Genomic DNA, 9605 nt, shown 5'->3' on the forward strand with positions numbered 1-9605 from the left:
CATTGGGACACCCAGTTGGTGTCCAGAGTTGGAGAACTGGTTGTTGGTACAGGAAAACCCCACATGTTTGGTGTCAGAAGTGTGAGTGGAAAGAGACAGTAACCCTACTCTTCTATCCAGGTCCTCACACCCCTGCACTCACAGCACTCACTACCTCCGACTTTCTGGCTCCATTTCTCCTAGTGGTCTTCTCCCTGCACTCTCCTTTCTCCCAACTTTGCGTTACAAAAGAGCAAAGGCTGGGTCCAGCAGCAGCAGGGGAGGTGGGAGAAGCTGCAAGCAAGGCAGGAATCCTCTTTGGGGGTTAGTGAGAAGGGGCTCAAAACAAATGTGTTCATAATTTTTGCCCTAAAGAGCTCTCCATTTTGTTGGCTAAGAAAAAAGTCAAAGAGGTTGGGTTTGTTGTGCAAAGTCACTCAGCTAGCAAGAGGCACAGCCAGGTTTGAATTCCAAAGCCAGCTCTCACCAAGCCTCTTGGACTCTACAGAAACCCAGGGAAACCCTGGAAGGCAGCAGGGGTTGCACACTATGTGGCGGGAATTGTGCTGAGCCCTGTGAGGGAAAAGCAAGGAATGGGGAATCCACACTCACTGCTCCTTTTCCAACTCTTTAACTCTGGAAAAGTGGCTTCACCCTCATGGACCTCCATTTTCTTTTCTGTGAAATGGGAAATGAGTCCACGTACTGCCCAGTTGGAGAGACCGGAAGGCCATAATGCACGTAAAGATGATTTTAACTGCAAAGTGAGGACTAGCAAGATGAAGACTATCCTCTCAGGGACCAGATCTCAGGGAAACCAGAATTCAGTCAGCCAGCCACGGGTCCCTGGGCAGCCAGACCTCAGGGAGAGATCCAAGACGCCAGGAGGGAGAGAAGGAAGAGGCAGAGGCTTCCCTGGAGGAAAGCTCGGGAAGCACCTACTCTAGCAGCATGGGGTGAGGACAGAGAGTCCGTGGACTTCCCTGGAGTAGTGTAATCATCCCATCCTCAGGTGAGGAAACCGAGGCCCCGCTTCTGGTTAGTCACTTGGCTGAAGCAGAGAGGTGTAGTGGCAGTTGGAGGGCCAGTCTGTCTGATTCTGTCCCAACCTATAGCAGCTTTCCTCTGGGAGCCTAAAATCCCCAGGAACAGGTTTCTGGAGGATGGGCAGGACCTCAGCACTGCACCCCCCAACCTCCCCTTCTGGCTACAGCGGAGAGAATGCAGTTATGTCCCAGAAACTGGTGGCTTTCTCCACAAGGAAATGGGTCACAGGAAGGAGACAATTGTCGGCTCCAGGAGGTTGACAGAGATTGGGCCGCCTTGCCCTTGGACGTGTTCCCCAGAGGCTTGCTGATGGCTTAGGTGTCCATAGCTGTCTGCAGTTTACAGAGTGCTCTACCAGGGTGCTTGACATTGGCTATTTCATGACTTTTCTCAGTGTGAGGTTATTTTCAGCCCCATTACACAAATGTGGAAACTCAGGCCTAAAGAGAAGAATCCTTTCCCAAAGATGCCTCACTAGTAAATAGCAACCGGTATTTGAACCCAGGTCTTTTGGAGGCATAATGTAGAGCCTTGGAGCCAGACCTTGGTCCCAAGCTCAGGCTAAAATAATAGATGTTCATAATGGGTGTATTTTGTCTTTCTCTGTCTGACTTATGTCACTTAGCATAATGCTGTCAAAACCCATCTATGTTGTTGCAAATGACAGATGTCTTCCCTTTTTAATGGAGGCATAATATTCCATTGTGTGCATATAGATCACCATTTCTTCATTTATCCATCAATGGACAGTTGGGTTGTTTCCATATGTTGGCTATTGTAAATAATGTTGCTATGAACACAGGGATGCAGATATCTTTTCAATGGTTTTTGTTTTTTTAAAGATTTATTTATTTATTTTAGAGAGAGAGATTGAGAGTGTGAGTGTGAGCAGGGCCAGAAGGAGAGAATCTCAGACTCCACATTGAGCACAGAGCCCAACACAGGGCTTGCTCTCACAACCCTGAGATCATGACCTGAGCCGAAATCAAGAGTCAGACAACCAACTGAGCCACCCAGGCGCCCCTCAAGTTAGTGTGTTTATTTCCTTTAGATATATTCCCAGAAGTGGAATTGCTGGATCATATGGTAGTTATACCCGTAGTTTTTTGAGAATCCTTCATACTATTGTCCACAGTGGCTGCACCAGCTTATGGTCCCACCAACAGTACACAGGGTGCCTTTTCTCCCCATCCATGCCAGCATTTGTTGTATGATCATGGCCATGAGGTGATATTTCATTGTGGTTTTGATTTGCATTTCCCTGATCGTGAGTGATGTTGCATATCTTTTCAGGTACCTGTCGGCCATTCCTTACATATTCTTTGGGAAAATGTCTGTTCGGGTCTTTGGCCTGTTTTTAATTGGATTATTTGGTTTTTTGCTGTTGCATTGTATGAGTTCTTTATATACTTTGGATATTAACCCTTTATCAGATACATCGTTTAGAAATATTTTCTTCCTAATCGATAAGTTGTCTTTTCACTTTGTTGACTGTATCCTTTGTTGTGCAGAAGATTGTTAGCTTGATTTATTCTTGATTTTTGTTACTTGTGCTTTTGGTGTCCTATTCAAAAAAATCATTGCCAAGACTCATGTCAAGGAGCTTTTTCCATATGTTTTCTTCTAGGATTTTCATGGTTTCAAGTCTTACGTTTATATTTTTCTTTTTTTTTTTTTTTGGAATAAGACAAGGATAATTAATTTCAATATGGTTAACATGTTATATTAGTTTCAGGTGTACAATATAGTGATTCAACACTTCCATTCATTATTCAGTGCTCATCATGAGAAGTGTACTCCTAATCCACTCAACTATTTCACCCATCCCCCCAACTACCTCCCCTCTGGCAGCCACCAGTTTGTTCTCTAGAGTTAAGAGTCTGTTTTTGGTTTGTCTCTTTCTTTTTCTTTGTTCATTTGTTTCTTAAATTCCACATATGAGTGAAATCACATGTCCCTCTCTGATTTATTTCACTTAGCATTATACCCTCTAGATCCATCCATGTTGTTGCAAATGGCAAGATTTCGTTCTTTTTTATGGCTGAGATATATTCCATTGTATACACATACCACATCTTCTTTATCCATTCATCGATCAATGGACACTTGGGCTGCTTCCATAGTTTGGCTATTGTAAATAATCCTGCAATATAAGTGTGCATATCTCTTTTTGAATTAGTGTTTTCATATTCTTTGGTTAAATACCCACTAATGGAATTACTAGACCATATGATAATTCTATTTTTAATGTTTTGAGGAAACTCCATATTGTTTTTCACAGTGGCTACACCGGTTTGCAGTCCCACCAACAGTGCATGAGGGTTCCCTTTCTCCACATCCTCACCAACACTTGTTATTTTCCATGTTTTTTATTTTGGCCATTCTGACAGGTGTGACATGCTATCTCATGGTGGTTTTGATTTGCATTTTCCTGGTGATGAGGGATGTTGAGCATCTTTTCATGTGTCTGAGGGCCATCTGTATGTCTTCTTTGGGAAAATATCTGTTCATGTCTTCTGCCCATTTTTAATTGGACTATTTGGGGTTTTGGTGTTGACTTGTATAAATTCTTTATATATTTTGGATACCAACCTTTTGTCAGATATGTCATTTGCAAATATCTTCTCCCATTCAGTAGGTTATCTTTTAGTTTTGTTTGTTGTTTCCGTTGCTGTGCAGAAGCATTCTATTTTGATGTAGCCCCAAAAGTTTATTTTTGCTTTTGTTTCCCTTGCCTCAGAAGACCTATTTACAAAAATGTTGCTACGGCCGATGTCAAAGAAATTACTGCCTGTGCTCTCTTCTAGGATTTTTGTGGTTTCAGGTCTCACATTTAGGTCTTTAATCCATCTTGAGTTTCTCTTGTGTGTGGTGTGAGAAAGGGACCCAGTTTCATTCTTTGCATGTGGCTGTCCAGTTTTCCCAGCACCATTTGTTGAAGAGACTGTTCTTTTTCCCTTTGCATATTCTTGCCTCCTTGTCAAAGATCAACTGACCATATAATTGTGGGTTTATTTCTGGGCTCTCTGTTCTGTTCCATTAATCTATGTGTCTATTATTGTGCCAGTACCATATAGATTACTACCGCTTTGTAGTATATCTTGACATCTGGGATCATGATACCTCCAGTTTTATTCTTCTTTTTCAAGATTGCTTTGGCTATTTGGGCTCTTTTGTGGTTCCATAAAATTTTTAAGATTATTTGTTCTCGTGCTGTGGGAAATGCTGTTGGTATTTTGATAGAGATTGCATTAAATCTGTAGATTGCTCTGGGTAGTATGGACATTTTAACAATATTCTTCTCATCTATGAGGGTAGAATATCTTTCCATTTGTTTGCTTTCTTCAGTTTCCTTCATCAAGGTTTTATAGTTTTCAGAGTACACTTGTTTCCCCTCCTTGGTTAAGTTTATTCCTGTGTATCTTATTATTATTGGTGCAGTTATAAATAGGATTATTTTTCTTAATTTCTCTTTCTGCTATTTCATTATTAGTGTATAGAAATGCAATGGATTTCTGTATATTAATTTTGTATTCTTCAACCTTACTGAATTCATTTATCAGTTCTAACAGTATTTTGGTGGAGTTTTAGGGTTTTCTATGTATAGTATCATGTCATCTGCAACTAGTGAAAGTTTTTCCTCTTTCTTACCAATTTAGATGACTTTGATTTCTTGTCTGATTGCTGTGGCTAGGACCTCTAGTACTATGTTCGATAAAAGCGGCTAGAGTGGATATCCTTGTCTTGTTCCTGATCTTAAAGGGAAAGCTCTCAGTTTTTCCCCATTGAGTATGATGTTAGCTGTGGGTTTTCATGTATGGCCCTTATTATGTTGAGGTATGATCCCTCTAAACCCACTTTGTTGAGAGATTTGGTCAAGAAAGGATGTTGAATGTTGCCAAATGCTTTTTATGCATCTATTGAGATGATCATATGACTTTTACCCTTCATTTTGTTAATGTGGTGCATCACTGTGGCAGACTTGCAAATATTGAAGTGTCCTTGTATTCCCCACAATAAATCTCACTTGATGATTTGATTGCTATGGCTTTATAGTATAGCTTGAAATCAACAAGTCTGATACCTCCTGCTTTCTTCTTTATCAGGATTGCATTGGCTATTCAGGGGTTTTTGTGGTTCCACATAAATTTTAAGATTGTTTTTTCTACTTCTGTAAAAAATGTTATTGAAATCTTGATAGGGATTACAATGAATCTACAGATGGCTTTGGGTAGTATTGACATTTTAACATTAATTCTTCCAATTCATAAACATGGAATACCTTTCCATCTATTTGTGTCTTCTTCAATTTCTTTCATCAATGTCTTATAGTATTCAGAGTAGAGATTTTTCACTTCCTTGATTAAGTTTATTGTTAAGTATTGTTTCAATGCTATTGTAAATGGGTCATTTTCTTTATTTCTTTTTCACAGAATTTGTTGGTAGTGTATAGACATGCTACTGATTTTTGTCTGTTAATTTTGTATCCTGAAACTTTACGGAATTTATTGGTTAGATCTAACAGGTTTTTTTGGTGAAGCCTTTAGGATTTTCTCTATATAAAATCATGTCATCTGCAAATAGAGACAGTTTTACCTCTTCCTTAACAATGCTGATGCCTTTTCTTTTTCATGCCTACGGCTCTAACAAGGACTTCCCGTACTATATTGAATAGGAGTGGTGGGAGTGGACACCCTTGTCTTATTCCTGATCTTAGAGGAAAAGGTTTGAACCTTTCACCATTGAGTATGATGTTAGCTATGGACTTACCATGTACAGCCTTTAATATACTTAGGTACATTCCTTCCCTACCTGATTTATCTTGAATGAATGTTAAATTTTGTCAAATGCTTTTTCTGCATCTGATAAGATTATTGCACGACCTTTTTTATTAATGTGATGTATCACATTGATATGCATATGTTGCATATCAATGTGATCTTGCATCCCAGGCAGAAATCACGCTTGGGTGAGTAATCCTTTTAGTGTTCTACGAATTCTGTTTGCTAGTATTTTATTGAGAATTTTTACCTTTATATTCAGCAGGGATATTGACCTATAGTTTTCTTTTCTCATAGTATCTTTTTCTTTGGTATCAAGTTAATACTGACCTCACAAGCTGAGCTTGGAAGTGTACCCAACTTTTCAGGTTTTTTTTAAAGAGTTTGAGAAGGATTGGCACTAATTATTTTTTAAAGATTTTATTTATTTATTTGAGAGAGAGAGTGCGCACATGCACAAGTTGGGGGGAGGAGGAGAGGGAGAAGCAGACTCACCCCTGAGCAGGGAGCCTGATGCAGGGCTCATCTCCAGGACCCTGAGATCATAACCGCCACTTAACCGACTGAGCCACCCAGGCACCCCCTAGCATTAATTCTTTAAATGTTTGATAAAATTCACCAGTGAAGCCATCCAGCCTTGGCTTTTCATCATTGAGAAATTTTTTTTATTACTGATTTAATCTCCTTACTAGTGATTAGCTGTGCAGACTTTTATTTCTTCCTGATTCAGTCTTGGCAGTTTGTACATTTCTAGAATTTTTCCATTTCTTTTTGGTTGCCCAGATTGTTGGTATATAGTTGTTCATAGTTGCCTCTTATGATCCTTGTATTTCTGTGGTGTCAGTTGTAATGTGTCCTGTTTCATTTATAATTTTGTTAATTAGGTTTCTCTCCTTAGGTAGTCTAGCTAAAGGAGTGTCAATTTTGTTTATCTTCTCAACAACTAACTCCTAGTTTGGTTAATCTTTTCTATTGTTTTTCTGTTTCTGTTTCATTTATTGCAACTCTAATCTTTATATATTACCTTCTTTTTGCTAACTTTGGGCTCAGTTTGTTCTTTGTTTAGTTTCTTAACTAAAGGGTGTAGATCTAGGTTGTTTGTGTAGGAGTTTTCTTCTTAATGTAGTAATTTACTGCTATGAATTTCTCTCATAAAACTGCTTTTGCTGCATCCTGTAAGTTTTGGTATGTTATTTACATTTTTGTTTGTCTTAAGATATTTTTTTACTTCCCATTTAATTTCTTCTTTGACCCATTGGTTGTTCAGGAGTGTTGTTTAATTTCCATGTATTCATGAATTTTCCACTTTTCCTCTTGTTATTAAATTCTAGGTTCATACCACTGTGGTAAGAGAAGATATTGGTATGATTTCAGTCTCCTTGAATTTGCTAAGACTCGTTTTGCAGCCTAACATATCATTTGTCCTGGAAAATGTTCCCTGTGCACTGGAGAAGAAAGAATGTGTATTCTGCTGTTGGATAAAATGTTGTGTGTACGTCTGCTAGATCCATTTGGTATATAGTATTGTTCAATCTGCTGTGTCTTTATTGATTCTCTGTCTGGATGATTTATCCATTGTTGAGAGTGGGGCATTAGGGTCCCCATTTATCACTGTGTTGCTCTTTATTTCTCCTTGTAGCTCTTAGTTTTTGCTTTATGTAGTGAAATACTCTGGTGTTGGGCACATTTATTATATTTTCTTGATACATTGACTCCTCTGTCATTATATAATGATCTTGTCACTTTTGACCATTTTTATTTTTTTTATTTTTTATTTTCAGAGGCTGGTTTTATTAAAGTAAGTTATTGTGCTGCTTCATTATTCCAGGGAGTTTATTTGTGCCTCCATGGGATTTCTTGAAATGTTAGAGGTTTGTTTAGACAGCAGATCTGGATTTCTTTTGTTTTGTTTTGTTTTATTATTATGTTATGTTAATCACCATACATTACACCATTAGTTTTTGATGTAGTGTTCCATGATTCATTGTTTGCGTGTAACACCCAGTGCTCCACACAGAACGTGCCCTCCTTAATACCCATCACCAGGCTAACCTATCCCCCCACCCCCCTCCCCTCTTGAACCCTCAGTTTGTTTCTCAGAGTCCATCGTCTCTCATGGTTCGTCTCCCCCTTCGATTTCCCCCCCTTCATTCTTCCCCTCCTGCTATCTTCTTCTTTTCTTTTTTTTTTTTTTTAACATATAATGTATTATTTGTTTCAGAGGTACAGGCCTGTGATTCAACGGTCTTACACAATTCACAGCGCTCACCATAGCACATACCCTCCCCAATGTCTATCACCCAGCCACCCCATCCCTCCGACTTTTGACCATTTTTAAAGTCTATTTCATCTGATATACATATAGCTACCCTTGCCTTTTGGACAGTAAGTTTGCTTGAAATCTTTTTCCATCCCTTCACTCTCAGTCTCTGTGTCTTTAAAGCTAAAGTGGGTTTCTTGTAGGCAGCATATCATTGGACCTTGTTTTTTGTTTGTCTATTTATCTGGTCAGCCATTCTGCAGAACTTTATCTGTTTTCATTTAAAGTAATCATTAAGAGTAAGGACTTACTATTGCCATTTTGTTCATTGTTTCTTGTTTTTTTATCCTGCTTTTTAGTTTGTTTTGATGTTTTTATGTCTTGTATCAATATGCTTTGACTTCTTTGTCATGTTCTTTTGTGTAATTATCGGTTTTCCCTCGTGGATACCATAAGGCTTACATAAACTATCTTAAAATTGTAACACCCTAAACTAATGATAACTTCAATAGAATTTCTAAGCTTTACACTTTTATCTCTTTTTCTCCTCACATTTTAGGTTATTGATGTTACAATTTATATATTCTTAACATTGTGTAACTCATAGATTATTATAGTTATGGTTATTTTTACTACATTTGTTTCTTAACTTTTATTTTTTGTTGAGGTATAGTTGACACACAATGTTACATTAGTTCCAGGTGTACAACAAGTCTATGTATTATGCTATGCTCACCACAAGTGTACCTACTGTCTATCACCATACAACACTACTCCAAAACCACTAATTATATTCCCTAGGATATACATTTTATCCTTGTGACTTATTCCATAAATGGAAGTCTGTAACTCTCAGTCCGCCCATTTTGCCCACCCCCCACCACCACCCTCCCTTCTGGCAACCGTCAATGTGTTCTCTGTATTTCTGGGTCTTTTTCTGCTTTTTGTTTGTTTATTCATTTGTTTTGTTGCTTAGATTCCACAAATGAAATCATATGGTATTTGTCTTTCTCTGACTTATTCCGCTTAACATAATACCCTCTAGGTCTACCCATTTCACAAATGGCAAGATTTCATTCTTTTTTATGACTGAGTAATATTTCATTGTATATAAGACCACATGTTCTTTATCCATACCTCTATTGATGGACACTTGGATTGCTCCCATATCTTGGCTATTTTAAATAATGCTATAATAAAACAGAGGGGTGCCCATATCTTTTTGAATTAGTGTTTGTGTTTTCTTTGAGTAAATACCCAGTAGTGGGAGTACTAGATCACACTGCATTTCTATTTTTAATTTTTTGAGGAACCTCCATACTCTTTTCCACAGTGACTGCACCAATTTACCTTCTTACCAACAGTACACAGGGTTTCCTTTGTCCACATCCTTGCCAACACTTGTTATTTCTTATCTTTTTCATTCAAGCTATTCTGACAGGTGTAAGGTAATATCTCATTGTGGTTTTGATTTGCATTTTCCTGATGTGTAGTGACATTGACCTTTTTTTCATGTGTCTGTTGGCCATTTGTATATC

This window comes from Eumetopias jubatus, unplaced genomic scaffold (assembly GCF_037043125.1).
Source record: "Eumetopias jubatus isolate StellerSeaLion01/CBP00866 unplaced genomic scaffold, mEumJub1_p1.0 scaffold_13, whole genome shotgun sequence".
Classification (NCBI taxonomy): domain Eukaryota; kingdom Metazoa; phylum Chordata; class Mammalia; order Carnivora; family Otariidae; genus Eumetopias; species Eumetopias jubatus.